Source organism: Chinchilla lanigera, unplaced genomic scaffold (genome assembly GCF_000276665.1).
Source record: "Chinchilla lanigera isolate Chin_1 unplaced genomic scaffold, ChiLan1.0 scaffold00064, whole genome shotgun sequence".
NCBI classification, from domain to species: Eukaryota; Metazoa; Chordata; class Mammalia; order Rodentia; family Chinchillidae; genus Chinchilla; species Chinchilla lanigera.
The window spans coordinates 13,913,271-13,934,190 of NW_004955465.1; the positions used below are offsets into that span (position 1 = coordinate 13,913,271).

The following is a 20,920-nucleotide window of genomic DNA, read 5'->3' on the forward strand; positions in this document are numbered from 1 at the left end:
GCTCGGCAGTGCTCGGCAGTGCTCGGCAGTGCTCGGCAGTGCTCGGCTGGACTCGGCTGGACTCGGCGTCCCACAGACGTCGCCGCCGGCGGAGAGCAGCCTGGCGCTCAGGTTCGCCGGCCCAGGCGTCTTCGCTGACGTGGGTGCGTGGAGAGCGCGGCCCGCGGCTCCGAGGAGGCCGCCGCTGTCCCGCGCCCCTCAAGAGGAAGGGAGCCCAGAGGAGCCGGGCACCGCGCGCTCGTAGAGTGGCAGCGCAGCTGCGGTTCCCAGCAGGGAATTAAACCAGAGAAGCTCGGGCAGAGCAGACCGCTCACTGCGCGGAGGGACGCCCGCAAGACCTGAAAAGCAGAACTGAGGGAAGGAAAATAGAGACTGACTCACCCCTTAGACCGAGAGTAACGGGGTATCGGAGGAAATCAAGGAAACTGGTGTGTGGGATAAATTCCTGACAAAGGATGTGGGGACAAAAGCTGAACTGCCCCCTCTGAGGTTCGAACTCAGGACCTTCAGATTATGAGACTGACGCGCTGCCTACTGCGCTAAGGAGGCAGGTGCTTCACTGTCTTGTCCACAAGCTTTTAGCGCCGAATTTTACCCTGCCGAACTGTTTCCACCCTGATGACCTTCACTGTAAATGTCTAAAACCAAGAGCTTCTCTGGAACTTGGGGAAAGCGCGACAGCGCCCCGCAGCCAGGCAGAGACAGATCTCCCGGACCTCCCGGCGGAGGGACGGGTCCTGAGTTCGACCCGGGACGGCCGGGGTCGGGTTAGGGGCGGGGTTGGGGTTGGTTAGGCTCGCGGTGGGTTAGTGCTAGGCTCGGGGTGGGGTTGGGGGTTAGGGTTAGGTTTCGGGCTAGCTTTGGGGTGCTGTTTAGGAGTGGCTGTGGCTAGGGCTAGTGCTAGGGTGTGGCTTGGGGACCCGGCGTGGGGACCGGGGGCTGGGATCTGTGGGGACCGCAGTGGCCGCGCAGCCCCCTTATCCTCCCCTCTTGGAGGCTCCGGCCCGCGCCGCAGCTCCCCTCCCGGAAGCCTCTTCCCCGATGGTGGCGAAGAACCTGGCGTTCCCTCCTTCCCCACCCCGCCCCTGGAAAGTGATCCGATTTCGGTGTGAGTGGGAAAGGCTTAGACCATCCGAGCCCTGCTCGTTTCTGCCGCTGTTGTCCCTGGCCACGGACATGTCCTCCGTGGCTTTCGGTCGGAAGGACTGCAAAGGAAAACGAAATTCCAGCCCACGCTCCGGCACACAGGACACAGTGTATCAAGTAGTGTAGGAAATGTGGATGACAGCAACAGCAACACCCCCCCCCCCCCAGTTCTCGCATCCTTGAAGTTGGAACATGGCCTTGAACGGCGTCTTCTTGATCTATACGAACATTTACCGAAAGAATAAGAGACCGAAAATGGCTCATCTGCACATTTTGCAGACAGTACAAATACAAATTTGGGCACAGTCTATTCAAACTGTAAACTTCTTACCGCAGAAAATGAAAAGATAGCACATGCGGAGTTTTAACAGGTCCGTGAAAGCTACTTGGGCTGAGAGCCCTGGCATCTGCGACCTGGCCAAGATCCCCAAACGCCTGTTGGGCCTTGTGGGGTACAGCAGAATGATGAAGTAAGAAACAGGCAAATTTAGTAATGCATGATGAGAGCTGGGAGGTCAGTGCCTCAGGATGGACAGAGACAAAGAGCTCCGGGCCAGCCACTATTAATTAGCCAGTGTAGGGGAGGTGGTAGGGTACTGTTCTCCCAGCAGTGAGCGACCTAGAAGCAGTGGTAGAATGGGCAGGTGTGACGTCATAAAAGGAAAAGGCCAAGACCCATCCCCACATCTGGGTGCTAATCTCACTGAGAGAGGAAGGTGATTTCCGTGTCCCAAAGCCAGCCCATGAGGCAGACAGGATAAGGACAGCCTAGGACAGTACGATGTCAATTTACAGCTTGTGATCCCCAACACACTGGCTCCTCACCTGGGCCTGCCGATATCCAGCTGGCCACTAACCACAGGGAAAAAGCTTGACATCTGTCTTCATATGCATCGGTCTCCTTTTCTACCTAAACTTTGGGTCTGATTCTCACTCAGCTCTGCACATAGCGTGGTAATCATCTAAGGAGTGTTCCATTCACCTCACATTGGCCTAATCTTTCACCTCCCCTTTGAAGGTTGAAGACACCAAAGTAAGGGCAACTAAAATGTTTTCAAGATACACAGGGAACCCGTCTGGGCCTGGCGCACCCCGACTGTGCAGGCACCCGGGAGGCAGGCAGGCTGCAGGCGCCTGGGAAGCCGTGCGAACACGCACTCCAGCCCTTGGGCCAGCTGCTGCCATGCAGTTGATAACCACCATGCCACAGAGAAGCACCAACACAATAGGCTGGCCCAGAGATGTGTGTGAACCATCCTGACATGGAGAAACCTTTGTGAAAACATGCCACATGCAGGTCGCTCTTGGCCCTGCCCTTGAGAGCCAGAAAGGTCCACAGTCAGCAGAGGAGCAACTGATGAACAACGACTCAGAGAACATGAAAGTACCGATGCCCTGACGACTCAGAGGTAGAGCTGACTGGGGACAGGAGAGCCATTCAGGAGCTGGAAACCAGGAGGACCTTGTGCAATACCCAGGGAGACCCCCTGGAGGCCATTCTTCCCCTAACTGTACAGGCTGTGGTAGAGGAGCGAGTGGAGCTCTGGAGAGGTCTGCACCGATACTTCATGGATTACATGGGTGCCCAATATTCAGATTCTGTAGCACCGCCTTCATGGAGAAGGTACGTGTCTAGGTTACCTGCCAGGGACACTTCACACCTGATAGTGCTGAGACTGACTAGTGGGCCAAGGACTTCATCCACATGTTCCTGCCGCCTGTGTTGACAGTTGGGGAGAGGACACTAAGTGGTTGTGGGGTCCCAGTGTGCTGGGAATCTGGAGAGAAAAAGCTACAAAAAATGGCTTTGCCCCAGATAGCTCACTTGAGATGTTAGTAAGAATTGCCTCCTCCATATTCTATAGCCATGACGAGGAGGAGGCCAAGAAGAGAAAACAAAGAGACTGAGAAAAAACAGCTGCCTTTGCTGCAGCACTAAGAGAAAGAGACCCTAAGTCTGATTCCCAGGGCCCCAAGAAGAACTCGATGACTACATTCACCTGCTACTGCTGTCAAAAGCCAGGCCACCTCAAGAGGGACTGCCCTAAGAAGCCCCCATGCCCTGACTGTAAAGGTGACCACTAGAGGTCAGACTGCCCTCTGAAGTGAAGGCTCCAGAGCTCAGACCCCTCCTACCAGCTGGTCCAACAGGAATGAGGGGCCCAGGGCATACTCTGCCTTTTCCCTCTGGCCCAACCGTTATCTCCAAGGAGGAGCCCCATGTAATCATGACTAGAGGAAAAAGTAAATAACCTATTGCTAGACACTGGTGCTAGGCTCTTGGTCCTTCTTTTCAATCCTGGCCTTCCTTCCAGCCATTACACCTCAGTGAAAGGAGTCACTGGTGAGGAGGTAATCTGCTATTCTTCACAACCCTTACGCTATAACTACTTGTTAGATCTTTCTTGCATATCTTTGTTTTCCTGAGAAGCCACTTTGAAGATACCAACATGTATTACAGTAGCCACTGATAATTTCCTACCCATCTGTCCATAACTCTGTAATGTCTGTATTGTTCCTATGCTATTTTGTAAATGGATGTATGTTTATTCCTAGGTGTTTCCAACAACAACCATTGAGCATAGTCAATGATTATTTAATTGATCACTCATGGATAGCTCTATTTGTTTTCCCTAGAAACCACTTTGAAGATACCAAAATATAGTACAACAACTATTGATAATTTCCTACCATTTTTGTCTGTAACTCACTATTATTTGTCTATTTGTTTTCCTGAGAAACTATCTTGAAGATACCAATAGGTAAAATATCAACCATTGATCATGTCCTACCACTCTGTCTGTAATTCGATAAATCCCTCTATTACTGTTATCCTTCTTTTACTCTTTAAAAAAAAATACACAGGGACATCATAACCAACAGATTGTCACCCACCAGCTTTTGCTACTTCCCATCCCAGACCATATTAACAGCACCTAGAAGTCTCCAGTTTTAGGTGGAGAGTTAAAAATCAGCAGGCCAGAGGGACAAGGAGGATCAAAGCACCATGTAGTGCCAGTCACAGGTAAGCGAGGGCCTCAGTGTATAAATCATTTATAATTAACTATTGGGTCTCAGATCCAAAGTAAGGCTCACACTCTATTTCTTTGGGTGCCTACTTTTAAAATCCTGCACAGTCAACTGCTATGCTTCTTCTGGATGCCCCTGGAAGTGCTCTTATGGAAGCCAGCGAAGCTTTGGCCTGTGCCACAGGTGGGTCACAGGCCCCACATCTCTGCTTTGGAGACTGCTTTGGAGCCTGTCTGATGACAGCTAAACTTCAGACATTCAGTATTCAGTGCGCTCTGGACTTTCAAAAATTAAACTTTATTTATTTTTGAGACAGGGTCTCCCTCTTGCAGACAGGCCTTGAACTATGGCAGGCTGACCCAGGCTCCACCACAAACCTCCTGCCTAAGCCTCTCAAGTTCTGGGACCACTGGCATGCACCACCATTTCAGACACTTCTGACATGTTCCCAGTGTGATGAATTTATAGATGTGAAGGACCTGGCTGTCTAACAGCTTGTCTACCAAAACAGCTTTGTAAATAAAAGAGGATGACTACTTCTGTGAGCTGCATACTAATTCCCACAGGATTAAAAGTGTGATGTTGCTTTTAAATAAAATCCCGAGTAGGCAAAGGGTTTTCTCTGAGCATGCCATCATGCTGTATTATTTGAGTCCGGATGACTTTCCTCCTTGTGTCAGCTGGAGACCATTTTGCCGACTGCTGTTTGGCCACCAGCCTCTTGTCTCTCTTCCCCAGTGTTGAGGTGGATATCTTTTCCCTGGGAAGAGAAATCCATGGCTTGTTGCCCTTGTCAATAACAAAAATGTTGGAGAGTGGCGGTAAAGCTATCGCCATTGGCTTCTTTCACATGAACCACATCAAAAAAGCCAGGTTCTCTCCCCATGATGATCACACTAGTCCTTCCCACGCTGGCACCTCTGGTTGCCATACACAGGTTACCAGTGTCAAACTGGATGAAATCAGTACTCTTGCCCATACCCAAATCCACCTGCATGGTGTTGTTCACCTTGGGGGGGTGATGGGGTAGCAAATGGTGGGAGCATCATGGATCACCAGATGTGGGATGCCTTTTATGCCCACAAAGAGCTTTCTTATTTGGCAGAACTTATACTTGGCCTCCTCAGATGTCATGTGGTGAACTGCAGAGTAAGCCTTGTGTCACCCTTTCCAGTCTTGTCAGTGCTGATGACATCATAAACTGGCAGGGTAGGTTATATCACTTCCAGCTCTGCCATTGAGCTTCACGAAGTGCTGCACGCAAATCTTCTTGACTTCATCGCCTATCAGGGCACAGTGAAGTCTGTTCCATAGCATGATGCTGAGAGGCAGACATACTCGCAGCATGTGGGGACCAGTGGATGGATGAGGACCAAGCACACCGGTCAATGTACCCCAAACCCAATGCTTTGGAGCTGCTACTCGCTTCAGGTGCTCCTTGGGACCAGAAGCCATGGCTGCGCCAGGAACATAAAGAGTGCAAATGTCTCTGCTGAGAGGACTGTTGGCTGATTTTTATCACACTGCAGGGCCTGGGAAACCAAATGTACATGGACTTGATAAGCATTGCTTGTCAACTTGGACTGCACTGTTATACCACAACATAAAGACAGAGAAGGATGTGCTAAATGTTGCATTTCACATAAACAATACTGGGAAAAGAAATAGAAAGGGTAAAGATATGCTACTCTATCACTGGGCAGAAAGAACATGTAACTGTTGTCTTAAGCAAATATAGATAATATCTACTGAGGTACTTTATTATTATGATAATGATGATATTATTTATTATTTTGAAAAAAGGTCTCATTCTGTAGTTCAGGCTGGTCTTGAACTTGCGGTGATTCATGCTGGCCTACTTTTACTGTATTTGCATTCTTCTCCATTGCTATTATATTTTACAGTCTTCCTTACATTTATGTTTTGTCTTACATTAATGTAGCTTAAGAATTCAAGTAACAGAGGTCCTGGGTTCAATCCCCAGCAAGGAAGAAGAAAGGAAGAAGGAAGTGTCACATCCAGTTCCTGGTCAGGGCACCAAAGATGTCACATCTAGGGGGCAAACACCACTGCCCCGCTGTCCAAGTGGCCCACTGGGATCACAAACTTGGCTCCAATGAAAAATCAGAGGGTCAAATTTTAATGAAAGGAAACACTTTATTTGTAAAGAGCAAAAAGAGGGAGAAAGGAGAAGACAGCTACCCTGATAAGAAGGAATCAGGGTTGAGACTCTGGAAATGGGGGACAGGGGCAGGGACTTTGTTCTCAGCTGTTTTTATGGGGGGATGAGTGACCCTCCCCTCCACCCGGAACTTCCCAGAACTGGATTGGCTTCTCGACACCTCTTGCTACCGTCATTGCTTCCTGTGGTCTATGTGCAGTTTCTGACTGTTTACTTGTCCTTGATGTACCTTTTAGGACTTTAATCCTTGGGGTAGGCGGCTAGTTGACAAGCGGGTGTCTTATTCTTGGTTATTTCAGAGTTAGTAAGGGGGCGTGTGGATATCTACTGTACTGTACAATGACCCGAGAATGACTAACAGTGAGTCTAGAGTGAACACACACGTATATACACGCGTGTTAGTGTGTAGGTGTGAGTACACTGCCTTAGTCAGCCCCCTACCCCTGTCGTCTATTGGAGGTGTGGGGTCTGGTGTTGTCGCTGTTCCCGCCTCTCAGCTCTCTTTCTGGTCTCTTTGGTGTCATTCTTTATCTGGTTTTTCTCTTGTTCTACCCATCCTTGACCGGCTTCCCAGGGCAGTCTCTGTAGTAAGGTTTGTTTTTAACTCCTAGTCAGGATTAGCGACAAAACCTCATGAGGCCCCTATTCTATTTTCTCGTGTACAGACCATTGTCCTTACAGAAGGAGGAGAGACAGAGAGAGGGAGAGAGGGAGGGAGGGAGGGAGGGAGGGAAGGAAAAAGAGGTGAGGGGAGACGGGAGGACAATCATTGTTTGGATCCCCTCCTAGACTTGACGGCTTTAGAACCCCATTTTAGCAAGATCCCCAGTAGATTTCGCATACAAGCGACTCAACAGTCCTTCACCTTTTCCTTTGTTAAATTTACGGCTATTTTAAAACTAACCTGGCAAGGATTCTGAGGAACACTCAGGCACATCTCTCTGCACCTCTTCAGCAGGGTTCCCTCACCCACTTCCGGTGGTAGGCGGGGCCTGGCAGGCGGAAGCGCCCTGGAGCGCAGCGATAGTGGGCGGTGCCGGCGTGGTGGGCGGTGCCGGCGTATCCTGTGGCGGAAGCGCGTCCCCGCGCCGGGTCATCCGCTGAGGGCTGTTCCTGGAGGAAGCGGAGCCCACGCGGTCTCTACAGTGCGGGTGGGTGTATGGGAGGACGGCGCTGGGAAGCAGAGGCAGGACAGACTTGCACTCTGCGGCCCGAGACCTGAACACCCCGCGTGCGAGACCGCAGGGCCCACGCGGACGCGAGCCGGAATGCAGGAGGAGGAGTCCGGGCACGCAGCCGTCACTCTCGGTCCCTGCGGGAGCGGGACAGCCGTGTCGTCGCGCAGTCCTCTTGCGCCTCTCATGAATACGAGGAGCAGGGCCCTTTTCTTCGGGTCTCGGCAGTGTTTCAATATTTTCAGAGAGAAAACAGGAACAAGAAAATATATCTAGATCAAGCATTAAAGAAAGGGAAAAAGAAAGTAGGCTTGCCGAAACCCGGGATCGAACCAGGGACCTTTAGATCTTCAGTCTAACGCTCTCCCAACTGAGCTATTTCGGCTCCGCCCCCACTCACCCGCAGCAACTATAATGGCATCCTCACCAGATTCCTGCGCGAGTGCGCGTTCACTTAGTGACCAACACTACGCGTACTCTGAGGAACCTGCGATAAGAGTGCGTTCTGTCCTCACACGCTGTTTTGTGAAGAGAAAGGCAAGGAGCCCATTCTGAATTAGGGCATAACTCAGGTTTGATCTGGTTCCCACTGACCTGAGTTTGGCGCACTGAGCATGCGCGCGCGCCTCCGCTCATAGGCAAATGGAAGGCAACCCCAGTCACCTTCCCTGGTGGTCTAGTGGTTAGGATTCGGCGCTCTCACCGCCGCGGCCCGGGTTCGATTCCCGGTCAGGGAAACACATGTTTTGCGTCCTTCCACTCTAGTGGGAGGAAATAGAAAAGCTCTAACGAATGCAAGCTACCTTTTCATTTTCCTAGCAGCGCTTTCTTTGTAGACACCTCGGTTAAGACTTGGTATCCCAAATACAAAACGCTAGGTGCTGCATTGTCCAGTGACTTTTAAGAAATCTGGGTGTGTCTGATCCGTTGTAGTCGGCGCCGGGCACTGTCCCAAGCGTGTTGAGTGGGTTTAGGCATAGCCAGAGCTGGAAGGGACAGGAACTGCGGAAGGGGTCCTTTTCGGGTGCACTGGAGGAGTTTCAACTCCAATCTTAGCCCGTGCCACCTGCGGCCACCCAGCCCGGCACAGAGCCGAGGAAGGTTTTCCAGACGCCTAGAGCGCCCACTCTCCGTGGGGCGAGACACAGCGGGTCCGGGCGCCGGGGCGGGCGTGCAGGGGACGTGGCCCACTCCCTCCCACCGGGCGTGCGCAATGTGCCCTCTGCTGACTGCAGTTGTGTGTCCCTCAGGGCTTCTCTAAAATCCCCTTTCCTTTTGACACAGCCTCCTAGGGACTGCCCTAAGGAGCGGGGCCAGGCAGAACCCCGGGTCCTCACCTGCTGCTCATTGAAAGCGTGGTTCGTATTTTCTTCTGGGACAGCCAGGGACTTGAGCGCCAGGTTTGCTATGAGCCATGACTCCACTCCGGCCTGCAGATGCCAGCGGGTAACTAGCGCAGGGCAAAGCTTGACCTTCATCTGTGTCCTTTGTTACTGCAAACCTTGGGTCGGGTCTCTCCTTGGCTTTGCACAGGGGCAGGACGATCATTTAGGGAGAGGCCGTCTAGGAGTTGGAAAAGCAAGGCTGGTTAGCCCTGACTGCTTAATTTCACCCATTCAAGAGCGAGAACACCAGGGTGGGATCTCAGGTTGGGGATCTCCAGGGACGTCTAACTACGCCCGGAAGTCCCCAGCGCCGTCCCGGAGCTGTACTCACCTGGATCCCAGGAAAGGCGGGGCCCACCGGCCTCAGACCCTTTTAGGATGAGACCGACCTTTCCTGCCAGTGTTGCTGCGAACCTGTCACCACCAAAAAACCGAGCGCCCTCAGAGAGGTGGAGGGAACCAGTTCATTATGCTGGCAGACTCAGAGGAGCTAGGCACCCCGAAGTCCGAGCCCGGGGTGTCCTTTCTCGTTTCTTTTTATGGAGGCTTCAGCTGGGGGAAAGGCAGACCGGGGCATGGCTAGACAGTTGTTTTATGTTAGCTGGCCATTTTGGTCTTATATTTCAGTTTCTAAAGTTTTGTTCTCATCATGCCCCCTTTTGATGCTCTATAGGTCCTACAGGACATCACTATCTCCCAGGGGCCTATATAGGTGGACTGCCATGATCCCACTGACTGTGGTCACCCTGAATCTCATTAGGGTGCTCCGGAGACACGGCCCTATTGTCACAAGCAGCAGGATGGTCAGCAGTGGTGCCGCTAGGGGCAGGAGCCATGATTCCATTGGCCTGCAACCCAGTTCCAGCTTTCTTCTAGTTCTCCCTTCACTGCTGGATCCTGTCCCTCCATTCCCTGACCTCTGTCGTGACCACCCCTGACGGGTTTACCCAAGAGCAGCTTTCTTCTCCTAGGAAGATGCATGTACCTCCCTTCTGTATGGTGGGAAGGTCTAGGGTACACCTGTTTTGTAGGTTTACAGCTGCCAGTGAATTAATCTGGCTTTGGAGGGAGAATGGTGAGTCAGCCCCTCATTCCATGTCATCGTTTAGTTACCTGGACAGCTGATAGTACAGCCCTACCAATGTCCCGATTCCTTCTAAACTGGCCCTAACGCCGGTGGTTATTCTTTAGCCAATTAAAACCAGGCTATCAAAGCTCTGCCTGTGTGAGCCGCTGCCAGGTGCAAGGCCACCTCTATCTCATGGTCTCTATAGATGGAGATTTCAGGAGTGAGGAAAACCTGGACACCTGTGCTTGCCCAGCTTGCCCGAGGGCAGCAGTAAGCTGTGTCCCCACGTACGCAGAACGCCTGGGGGCTGTGCTGGTCTCATTATTGGGCAGCATCTGATTGTGGGAGCAGACTGAGTAGGGTATGGGTCCTAGGCACTCATTCTTCGGACCAGTCTGGGGCTATGAAGCCACCTCAAGTTGGCCCTTGAACTGTCAAGGAGGATGCTGATGGCCCTGTCGATGTACACATATTTAGTTCTGAGGGGTTTCTTGGGAGGCTCCAGTTGGCTGGAGTGGGACTCCCACATGGGCCCTCCTGTGGAGGGGCAGGCACAGCCAGCAGAACTGGGGTCCTAACTGTGAAGCAGACCACAGGTGGTGTTTAGGAGCCTGTGTACATGCAAGGTGGGGTGGTAAGCCGGGTCAGCTGGTAGAGGCTGGGCAGATTCATACTCTGAGACGGTTGTTGTTCTCAACCCAAGTTTGTCAGTTGCTTCCAAACCTTGTCAGTTGTTTTTCGTGTGCCATATTTTGTCCACACACACACCCCTCATTGGACATTTCTGCATGGGTCACTAGGTCCAACAGGTGATTTTTCCATGTTGGCTGTAACAGATTGACCCTAGGCCTGTGATTTGGCCAGACCAGAAGACTGTTTCCTTGGAACCATGGCCACCAGTGTACTGGTACAGGGTGGCCTTGTAGTAGCAAATGGCCAGCATATATGTTAGGAGCTGAACCAAGTAGTGTGGTTTCTGTCCATGGCTGTGGGGCACTTATAGGCTTTGGGGCACAGGGAAGGTATACAGTGGCATGTTATTACTGCCCAGCAAATCCAGGGCCTGAGGACCTACAGCCCGGGCCACATGCTGTGGTCAGTGTGTGTGCGGGGCTAAGACTTCAAGTAGAGGTGATCTGGGGGAGGTGGGCAGAAGCAGATGACACCAGTCAAACACTACTGTTATGGTTTATGTCTGTGTGTCCCCCCAAAGCCTCCTGCGGCCCTGGGGCAGGCTTTTAGAGTTTGATGGGTGTGAGAACTACACCCACCCTGGGGTGGATAGTTTGCATATGTAAGGGAGAGGAAAAGAGTGCTTGAGGACATTCCTCCCCCATTCCGCCCTGGTGTGTATGCTTGCAGCTTAGCTGTGTTCTGCCGCCCTGAGTGTAGCTCTCTGCCATGTGCCTCTTTGCCTTGTAATCTGCCAAGTCTGGACTAAAACCTCCACAAACTGTAAGCGAAATAAACCTTTCCTTCCTTAATTTTGGGCATCAGGTATTTTGTCCCAGCAACGAGAAAAAAGTAACCGAGACAACTACCCATGAGAAGAAGGTCAGGGCCAACAGACACCTTTTGCCTGGGTCCAGTCAGCTGGGGTGACCTCAGCTAGGGCTATAGTGAAGAACAAGTTTATAGATGCAAGGGTTGCTGAGAATCAGGGGTGGCAGTTCATTGCGATAAGCCTTTACTGGGGATAGCCTCCTGGGAATGACGTACTCAGGCTTCTGCTGTGTGTAGACTAGTCAGCCTCTGGTGTGACTACAGCAGGGCTGTTGTCCTTGGCAGTGTCCTCAGGGTTGTGTTATGTCCAGGCAGTCTCTGCTGGAGTCGTGTTTTCAGGGGATCTTGCAGGTCAGGATGAGTGGCCCAGGTGGCTGAGGAGTCTTTGGGGTAAGCACTTTTAAGCCTCAAATTGTGTACCCAAGGGGTGATACTTGCAACTTTAACAGCAGTTGGGGTGACAGGCACAGCAGCGTGGGCCCTGTCCTTGGGCTGATGGGGTTCCTTTTCTAGCCTTTGACCCAGACCGAATCCCATGGCAGGAACAGGTATGCAGGACTTCCTGAAGAGATTGAGATCATCTTGGAAACAACCTTATTAATTTAAGACAGCACTTTTCCTAGGGCCTGTAATTCACCAGTCGGATTTGATTCTCTTAGCTGCCTGACATTTCCTTTGAAGGATCTAATTATGGGAGGGTGTCTTCTGAACAGGATTTCATAGAATGAATAGCCGGATGGTGCTGGTGTATTTTGGGGATAGCATCGCAACCCCAGGGTAGGTGAGTTTCCTGAAAGAACTTGGCTAGTGTCATTTTTAGGGTGTGATTCGTGCAGTCTACTTTCCTTGCACTCTGAGGTCTATAGGCTGTGTGGAGATCTCATCTGATCTTCAGCAGATCATCAAGAGTCTGTGTTATTTCTGCCACCAAGGCCAGAATCTATCACTGCTGACAGTGAGGGGCAGCTCATACCAGGGGATGATTTCTTGCAGCAAGACCTTGGCCACTTCTTGGGCTTTTTCTGTCTGTGTGGGTGTGGCTTCTACCCAGTCTGGGTGTGTATGGATAAGGACTAGCATGTATTTGTAGCTGAGGTATGGCTTTATCTCTGTGAAGTCTACTTTCAACTCTTCAAAGGGAGAGGTCCCAGTGTGTTGTGTCCCCAAGTGGGCTTTGGCCATTGGAGGGGGTTGTTTCAGGCACAGGCTGGACACTGGTTGCTTATGGAGGCACAGAGAGGCAACAGCCAGGAGATGTGGAAATATTGCTCCATCAGGGTCTGTACAGCTGTCTTTCCTGGATCCGCTTTCCAGCATTCTTGTCTTTCTTCACTTGCTAGCAGTAGATCATGTGCATATGTATTGGAGCAGAACAGGGACCCCTTGTCTCCTATTCAGAATTCAGATTCACTTGCCACCAGTCCGATTAGGTCCCAGATCTCAGGCTCCAGTTGATATCTGTTACTCCCCTCATGGGGAGCCCCTTTGGGGATGGGGGTGTCCTTATGCTTTGGGCACTCATTTCTTCCAGTATCTACCTCGTTGCAGGGTGCATTGATCTGAATGCAAGGGGGTCTGGCTCGATTTTTCCCCCTTGCATGGTGGCCCTGGTCTCTGGGTGGGATCTGGTCTCCCATCATGGAGGCAAAAAGAGAAACCTCTCTTTTAAATGTTTATTAGCCTCTCTTTGAGTTTCTCTATCCCTACTGATGAAGACCTTGTTGGTCACTTCCATGAATGGGTGGCATTCATCCAGCAAAGCCCTCAAATTCCTGGAGTTTCCTGTAGATGTCAGAAACTGATTGCACCATGAAAGTGGTGTTTATCATGCCTTTGTTTTGGGGGGCCTCAGGGTCAAAAGGGGTGAAGATAAAGAACACCTTGCAGAACCGCGCATAAAAGTCTCCAGGTGATTCCTCTGATGTCTGTGCTACTAAGGTGACATTTGGCATGCTGATGGGCTTCTTGGCTCCCTCTTAGATCCCCCTGAGGATGGCCGCCAGGTATTGTAGGATAACATCTTTTCCCCTTTCTGAGTTGTAGTCCCACTCTGGCTTACTGTGGGGGGCCACTTTCCTTGCCCAATCTTTGGGATCTAATACCCTGGCTGGGGCTTGACCTTGGAGCCATTTTCTTGCAGGGGCATCTGGAGAGTGGGTGGCTCTGCTGAGCACAGCCATCAGCAAGGAGCTCATCTGTGTGGTCTGGCTCTTCAGCAGCAGTGGCAGCTTTGGGTTCAGGGAGGTTCGGGGGAGGTGGAGGGTCTGACGGGGGAGGGCTGTATGGGAGGGTTGGTGATGGAGATGCAGATGGTGGTACCTGGACATAGGGGGGGCTGGGATTCTTCATCAGAAGACCCCTGCTTTTGGCCCTTCAAGGTCTGGTCCGAGCCTTGGGCCATGAAGACCTTACTCTATCCCTTCCTGTTCCTGAGGAATCAGACCCAGGGTGGGAGGGTTTGGGCGATCTCCAGGAATCAGTCTACAGTAACAGGTTGAGGCGGCCTGGACTTTTGGTGAATATGCTCCAAACTGCTCTGTGTGGACATCCAGGGTCCCCTGAGGAGGCCACCTGACCTCAGGATGAGACCAGTCTACTGCACAAGGGTCTGCAGTCTGTCGAGCTTTAATTTATCACCATATTCACCACTGAATCCCTTTCTGAAGTTTCTTATCATGCAGTCTAGGATAGTTTGCTTGCTCTGTGTAGTTCCCATGTTCTAAGTTTCCTGCCTGTGTATAGTGTCACCACAGACGAGAGGTGGGGCTCCCAGCGTGACCACTCAGATATCCACCTGGCTGCATCCCTTGTGGGACCTAGGTGCATTTTGGCTAAGGTGTACCTGTACAAACCTGTTCCCGGCCAATCCTGACCAGGGGAGAATCACCTTCACACCATGTCACCACAGAAGCGCAGGTTAGGGCCCGCTTGGACTCTGTAGCTTGCCGCGTGGAGCCACAGATCTGTTCACACTCACGCAATCACTCAGAGATTAAAGCATTCTTCCCCACTTACAGGAGGTCCCTGAGTGGGCCTGTAGTTTGAGACCTGGGGGTGACCAGTCTCCCCTTCTGTCCACGGATGGGCCTGACAGGCTGGGCTGGGGCCTTACCTTAACCTCAGAAGATCCTAGGGAACCGCCCACCTCTCCACCAGTATGTCAGGTGGGGCTGGAGCACCTGGGCTGTCCATCCTGTGCTGGTGAAGAAGTCTCACTGAGGAGCTGCTGTCTCGTCCTCCTGCTGCCCAGGAAGCCAGCGGGCCGGCTCTACCAGGGACCAGATGTTGCAGCAACCCCTGCACCACCAAAGAACCAGAACTGAGTGGCATTGAGAGAGGTGCGGGAACCTGGTTATTATGCTGGCAGACTCGGAGAGGTGAGGCACCCCAAAGTTGAGCCCCAGGGGTCCTTTCTTGTTTCTTTATGTAGGGGTTTCAGGCAGGAGAAGCAGAAAGCGCATGGTTAGACAGTGATTTTGTGTTATGTTACAGTTTCGCAAAGGTTTGTTCTCATCAGAAGGAGACCAGCCCTCTGCTGAGTCCAGCGCAGCTCTTGAAGTTCCTGGGGGCAGGACAGTGGGAGGATGGGGAAATAAAGTTAAAAGTCTATGTACAGAAAGCTGAGGTTAGGTGGAGCCCTCTCTCTGGGTGGGAGGAAAAGAACTGCTCAACCACCAGCGCATTCATTTATACATTTAGCAAGTTGATGTCAGGTGAAACCCCTTTGCCTAGCAACTAGCTCACCTCCTGAGCCCTGTATTCTCGGGGCTGGAACACCTGTTCACCTGGGGTGCTCTGTGCTGTCGGCATGTCGCTAGCTTAGCCACTCCGACAGCCCTCAGTCAGGAGGAGTCCAGACGCAGACCCAGGGCTGAGTGATGACAGGCAGACCCGGCCCCTTGAGCCTTGAAACCTGACGCTGTGAACAGTGGTGCAACATCACGCGTCCACACACTGTGCGGGTGGGGAGCCAGGCCGCGTTGGAAGCCCCAGCTCCAGCTGGCTGCTTGGACATCCTGCCTCCTAGCTTCCTCTACCTTCCCAGGCAGAGCTTTTCCAATATCATACTAAGTAGTCAAAAACTGAAAACTTTTACTCTAAAATCAGGAACAAGACAAGGATTTCCACTATCAGCACACATATTAAATATTCTAGAAACATTAGCCAGAGTAATTAGATAAGAAAAAGAAAGAAAAAGTTGGGTTTCCCTTTATAGGTGATTTTGTTTCTTTTCTCTGATTGCTTTCAACGTTCTGTTCTTGTGCTGAATGTCTAGAATCTTGATTATTATATGCCTTTGTACGGACTAAATTTGGTCATGGCTGTTTAGAGTTCTGTATGCTTTATTTGCTTGTATGTTAAATTCTTTATCCATGTTTGGGAAGTTTTGGCCATTATTTCTGTGAAGACACTTTTTATGGCATTTGCACTATCTCCAGTTCTGTCACTGACTCCAGTAAATCTTATATTGTTCTTTGTTTTATCTTGTAGCTGTTGGATTGATTTTTCATGGTCCCTTGTTATATTTAAGATATCTTTTTCTTGTGGTTGCCAGCTATAATCCTGTCTTCTAGATCTGGTATTCTATCCTCACCTACATTCTGTTGCATATACTTTCAGTGGAATTTTTAATTTCCTGGATCTCTATTTGGATCTGTTTCATGGATTCAATTTCTTTTCTATGTTGGGCAGTGATGGTTTCCATTATTTTTCTAAGCTCATCTATTTTTTTATCTATCTACTGTAGATTTGTTGGGCATGTCTTTCATTTTGATCATCATTTCTTTTTTTTACCTGAGAGATTTTTTTTTCTATAGCCACCTCTATTTTTTTTTTTTTTTTTACTTCTGCTATTATTTCAGAAATTTCCAGTGTGTGCCTTCCAATTTCCTTAACTCATTGTGCTTTAGACTTGTCCTAGGTGGCCTAGAGGTCTGGGGTTGTGTTTTGCTTCTGCCTGTTGTCATTTTCTATTTTCTACTTTTATTTTGCTTTATTTTCTATGTTGGTACTTTAAAATTTTATGGTGGATAGCTTTATCACTAGTATTGTGGCTTCCCATGGAAATGTATATTCCTCAGAGATGTCTTCTACATCTGGATGGTGCTTGTCTATCCCAAGAAACTACTTTCCCAATTTATTAATGAGGGTAGCAATTCTGTATTTTATGTCAGATACTGTGTCTTCACATTGGCTCATTCTGCTGTGTATACTTTCAATAGAAGTGTAATCTCCTGGATTTCTGTTTGAATTTGTTTCATGGATTCCATTTCTTTTCTATGTTGAGCCTTCATGGTTTTCATCATTTTCTTAAACTCCTCTGTTTTTTTATCTGTATGTGCTCTGGAGGCACTAAGCGTGTATTTCATTATGGTCATCATCCCTGTCATTATCTGAGAAATTATTTCTGATTTGATTTTTTTCTGGAGCTTCATGCATCTGCTGTGTTACTTCCACGGCTATCACTTCAGAGAGTCCAGGTGGGTGGTTTTCCAATTATTCCACCTCATTGTCCCCTGGGTGTGCCTTCGGTGAGCTGGAAGCCTGGAGTCGCATCTTGCTTATGTGTCTTCTCATTTTCTTTTTCTTAGTTTAATTCCTTGGTTGATGCTTATAAATTGCTTATGGTGAGTTGCTTTATTGCTAGAGTGTAGAACCCTTACAAAATGAAAACTTTTTCATTTTATCTTCTAAGTGTAGCTGGCTTTTGGGTTTTCAGTCCATTGCATGACTGTACCTCTCCTATTTATTGGGGATGAGAAGTTGGTCCCTCTTTGGCCTAACCCTTTGTTCTTTGGCGCTGGCCTATAATATTTTTTATGAACTTTAGGCAGTCTTAATCTTGGCACACTAGGAAGAACACCTGAATAATAATTATAATAATAATTCTATATTATAATTATAACAATATAATAACAATTATAATAATAATATAATAACAATTATAATAATAATTATAACAATTATGTAACCTTGGCTAAATTAGTACAGTCAACATTAACAATAGCATCTCTCTAGAAAGTAACAAATTGGGGTAACTATTAATTTGCCACCTTTAACCATATGAACAAGATTTGTGGTTACATTACAAAATGTAACCAGCCAGTTCTATACAGGAAATAAACCCTTGGCATGGTGATTTTACTATCATCTAAAAGGGGCTGGGGAAAAATAGACAAATATAAGAAGAAGAGATTAGAAACAATGCTGGAGGACAAAGGAAAATTAGGCAAACTTTGGAAAACTGGTGAAGAAGACAGGCGGGAAAGAGAGAATGAAGAATAAAAGCAAAGATAGAGTGGAACAATAGCAAAAACCTAGAAACAATACTCACTCATATAAAAACAAGATCAATCAAGAGAAAACAAAACAAAAGAAAAACAAAGATGAAAACAGGAAAAGAAACAAGAAAAAAAGAAGAAAATAAAAAAGTCCACTTCAGTGCATGTCTGGGCTGTCACTGGCAGCAGAAGTGGGCGCGCAGAGTTCAGCTCCATGCTGACTAATCCCAGCAAGCGGCCGTCGCTTTGTGGCGTGCCAGTGTGAATCCCCCCAAGCCCGCACTTTTAAGCCTACTGAAGTTCAGGCTGGCTTCCTCCTGTGAGGATGCACTCGATTTGTTTAGCCTGCAACACTGCGTGTGCCTCCTGTCGGTTGATCTCAGCTCCCCGCCTGCTGGAACTCCGCTCCTTGACGTCTGCCAACTTGTACCCATTTATTTCCATCTCATCCTGACATTGTCAGCCCCTAGATCTTCCTCCAAGATTGCTGCGGGTCCAGCGCCCCCTGCCGGGGGATGTCTGAACCTGAAAAGCTCACCAGCCACAGCAGTCGGCTATGTCCGCGTCTCCACCGCGCGCGTGTGTGGGGACCTCCGGCATTGCCAGCGGACAGCGTGACTTGGCAGGTTCGAGCCGCCCTTCCCATGTGGAGAGTCAGGGCTCAGGGCGAAAGTGTCGCTTGCCGCTTCCATCTGCTTCATCGTAGTCTCTCTCTCTGCCCTCCCCATGGGCTTCAACTCTTGTTTCAAATCCTTCCCGGGTCCCAGGTACCCACTTCCCTCAGCCTCCCCAGTGCTGGGATTACAGACGTGCACCACCATGTCCAGCAGTATTTCTTGTTCCTACACTTTGTTGTTCCTTAGAATTCATTCTTCAGTTTTGGGGAACATGAACTTGGCATATCAGACATCTAGCAAGTTGGGAGTTATATTTAACCTTATATTATTTGTATTATTTGGAGGCCTTTATATCATCCCTGTGTCATTTGAAGGCCCCAGGGAGATAATTGGATGGAGATATGAGTTTGCTTCTGTTTCATAGTTTCTGGATTGTGACTCACTTAGGTAATCAAAAATTGTCATCCTTGTTTTTGTCAGTTGCTTAAGTCTTGTCTCTTTTATGCATTGTTCTTTGTTAAAAATAATGGTACATTTAAATTGAGACCATGGGAAGTTTATCATCTGCTTTTACAGACAAGGCCTTTTATGTTTGTTGTGTATATGTTGCATTTGGACTAGCTGCTAAGTTTACTAATTTCCCTGTATGGTTTGTTATCTTATTTTAGGTAGCAGTGCTACGGAATAGTAGTGTTAGAGCTCCCTCTAGTGTACTTTTAATGAAATGCTGTAAAATGGGTGTTTTTCTGAACTAGTCTATATGTAGCTCAGGCTTTTATCTACCCCTTACAGAACTCTAAGAAACAGTGGTCACCCTTCCAGCTAGTTAAATGCTCTTAAACAAGCTGCCACTGTTAAAGCAGAGGACAGGTTTCCCCAACACCTTTTGGTGAATCCTCACTGAAGCCAATGGCCAATGAGATGTTGATCAGACAGCTGGATTCCCTTCTGGAGACAAAGCTCTGGTTGCATGGAACCAGTAAAAGCTGAGAGGACAGCTGAGTGGTCATGGCTACGATGACTTTCTGGCAGAGGTTCAAAGGTTCCTTGGTGGGAGCTGGGTCCTGATGTCCCGACGGGGTAACCAGCAGAAAAATCTCTGTTTATCTGTCATATTTTTCTCTGTTAGAAAGTGAGAAATTCCCTTTAAGTGATTCTCGAGTGCACTGAGAGTTAACTGCAGAACCACCTTGCAGTTAGACAACTCGTTCTTCCAAGAGGTCAGGCTGAGGCAGCTTGCAACATCTGTTTACCCTTCACGGAGTGTAGAGTACTACCTTGCTGAAGACCGCCGACTACAACCCCCAGCTACTACACCCTGGCATAATAATTACAAAAGTGCAGGCAGTGCTAGCTGCACAGAGCTAAATTTCTTTTTAATTGGCCTAGAGAATGCAACTGGAGTTCAGCTAAGGTGCTGATATGGCCCACGAAGGCACAGCAGTAATGTGCGGGCCACTTTCACTCCCCACCCCACTGAGGCCAGGTAAGTGATTGGTGAGAGACGGGGCTCAGATATGGGGTCATGACAGCACTGAAGCATTAAGACTCAGAACAGTCTTTTTCAGCAGTAAAAAATTGCTGGAAGCCACACACTAAGCTACCCATGAAGCAGATATGGAGAAATGACAGATTTGAGTCTGACACACGAACACCTTGTTCCTGTTTGCTAGCTGCTCTGCAGAGGTGCCTCTTCCCTCACATCCAACCCCCACCCTCTGCGCATGCTCCACTCATGGCCCTGTTCCCTGCACATTCAGCAAAAGCTGAGGCTGCTGTGGAGAATCGCCCTTTGCTCCTCGGAGCTCCTGGCCATGCCAGGGCCCCTTACACCTGCAGCTTTCTCTGGGTTCCCTTTTCAGCTGTGAGCCACATCCCTGAGTAGGAGATGGAAGCTTTCATGAGGGTCTTCAGTAACTGGGGGGTCCCCAAGAGTGCCGGAGAACAGCTATCAGAGAAGTGCTTTATACCTGTCACCTACATATGCTGAGTCAAAAAGTTTTTAGTCATCCTTTTCTTTTCTCATGTGCACGTAGAAAACATGGTAAATGGGCCTGTACTAACACTCAGCAATGGGTAAAAGATTAACTTGTGCGCTTCAGAGACATAGAAATTTTAGAGTGGAGTTTTCGTAAAACTTAGCCCTGTCTTGCTGCTAATGAAGGTTGCCTAGGTGATTGGGCAATTTGACTCCATCTGTCTCTAGAGGTGATCTCTTTTGCAGGCTGGGAGGTGCTCCAACCACTTTCAATTTGTTTGCCCTTTGATGGTTTCCTATTTTCTTTCAAAGAATTTGAAAGCAGTGGTTTAGATCTCTTCATTATTGGATTTGCTAGCAGCGCTTCCTTCTTTAAACGTGACTGTTATAGCTGGAATCAGTGGTAGCTTGCTCTTTAGGAAATACCTGCTTGCATTAAGAGTATGAGTTTCTGGTGGAGACAGGGTCAGGAGCTGGCAAGTGCTCTACCGAGGAAAAAGGACCGCCAAAAGAATGAGACGTCTCTTTGCAAAAAGTAGCGCTTTATTTAAGCT

The 20,920-nt window shown here is 49.2% G+C and overlaps 3 non-coding genes and 1 pseudogene across 3 annotated transcripts; 1 reads left to right on the plus strand and 3 right to left on the minus strand.

The window, feature by feature from the left end:
* Positions 1 to 476: 476 nt before the first annotated feature.
* On the minus strand, positions 477 to 549 carry Trnam-cau. Its single transcript has one exon. It is a non-coding gene; the product is annotated as a tRNA-Met (tRNA).
* Positions 550 to 4,450: 3,901 nt separating this feature from the next.
* Positions 4,451 to 7,791, minus strand: LOC102015390 (annotated as a pseudogene).
* Positions 7,792 to 7,845: 54 nt separating this feature from the next.
* Trnaf-gaa lies at positions 7,846 to 7,918 on the minus strand. The gene has a single exon. It is a non-coding gene; the product is annotated as a tRNA-Phe (tRNA).
* A 280-nt stretch (positions 7,919 to 8,198) lies between these two features.
* On the plus strand, positions 8,199 to 8,270 carry Trnae-cuc. The gene has a single exon. It is a non-coding gene; the product is annotated as a tRNA-Glu (tRNA).
* Positions 8,271 to 20,920: the final 12,650 nt, after the last annotated feature.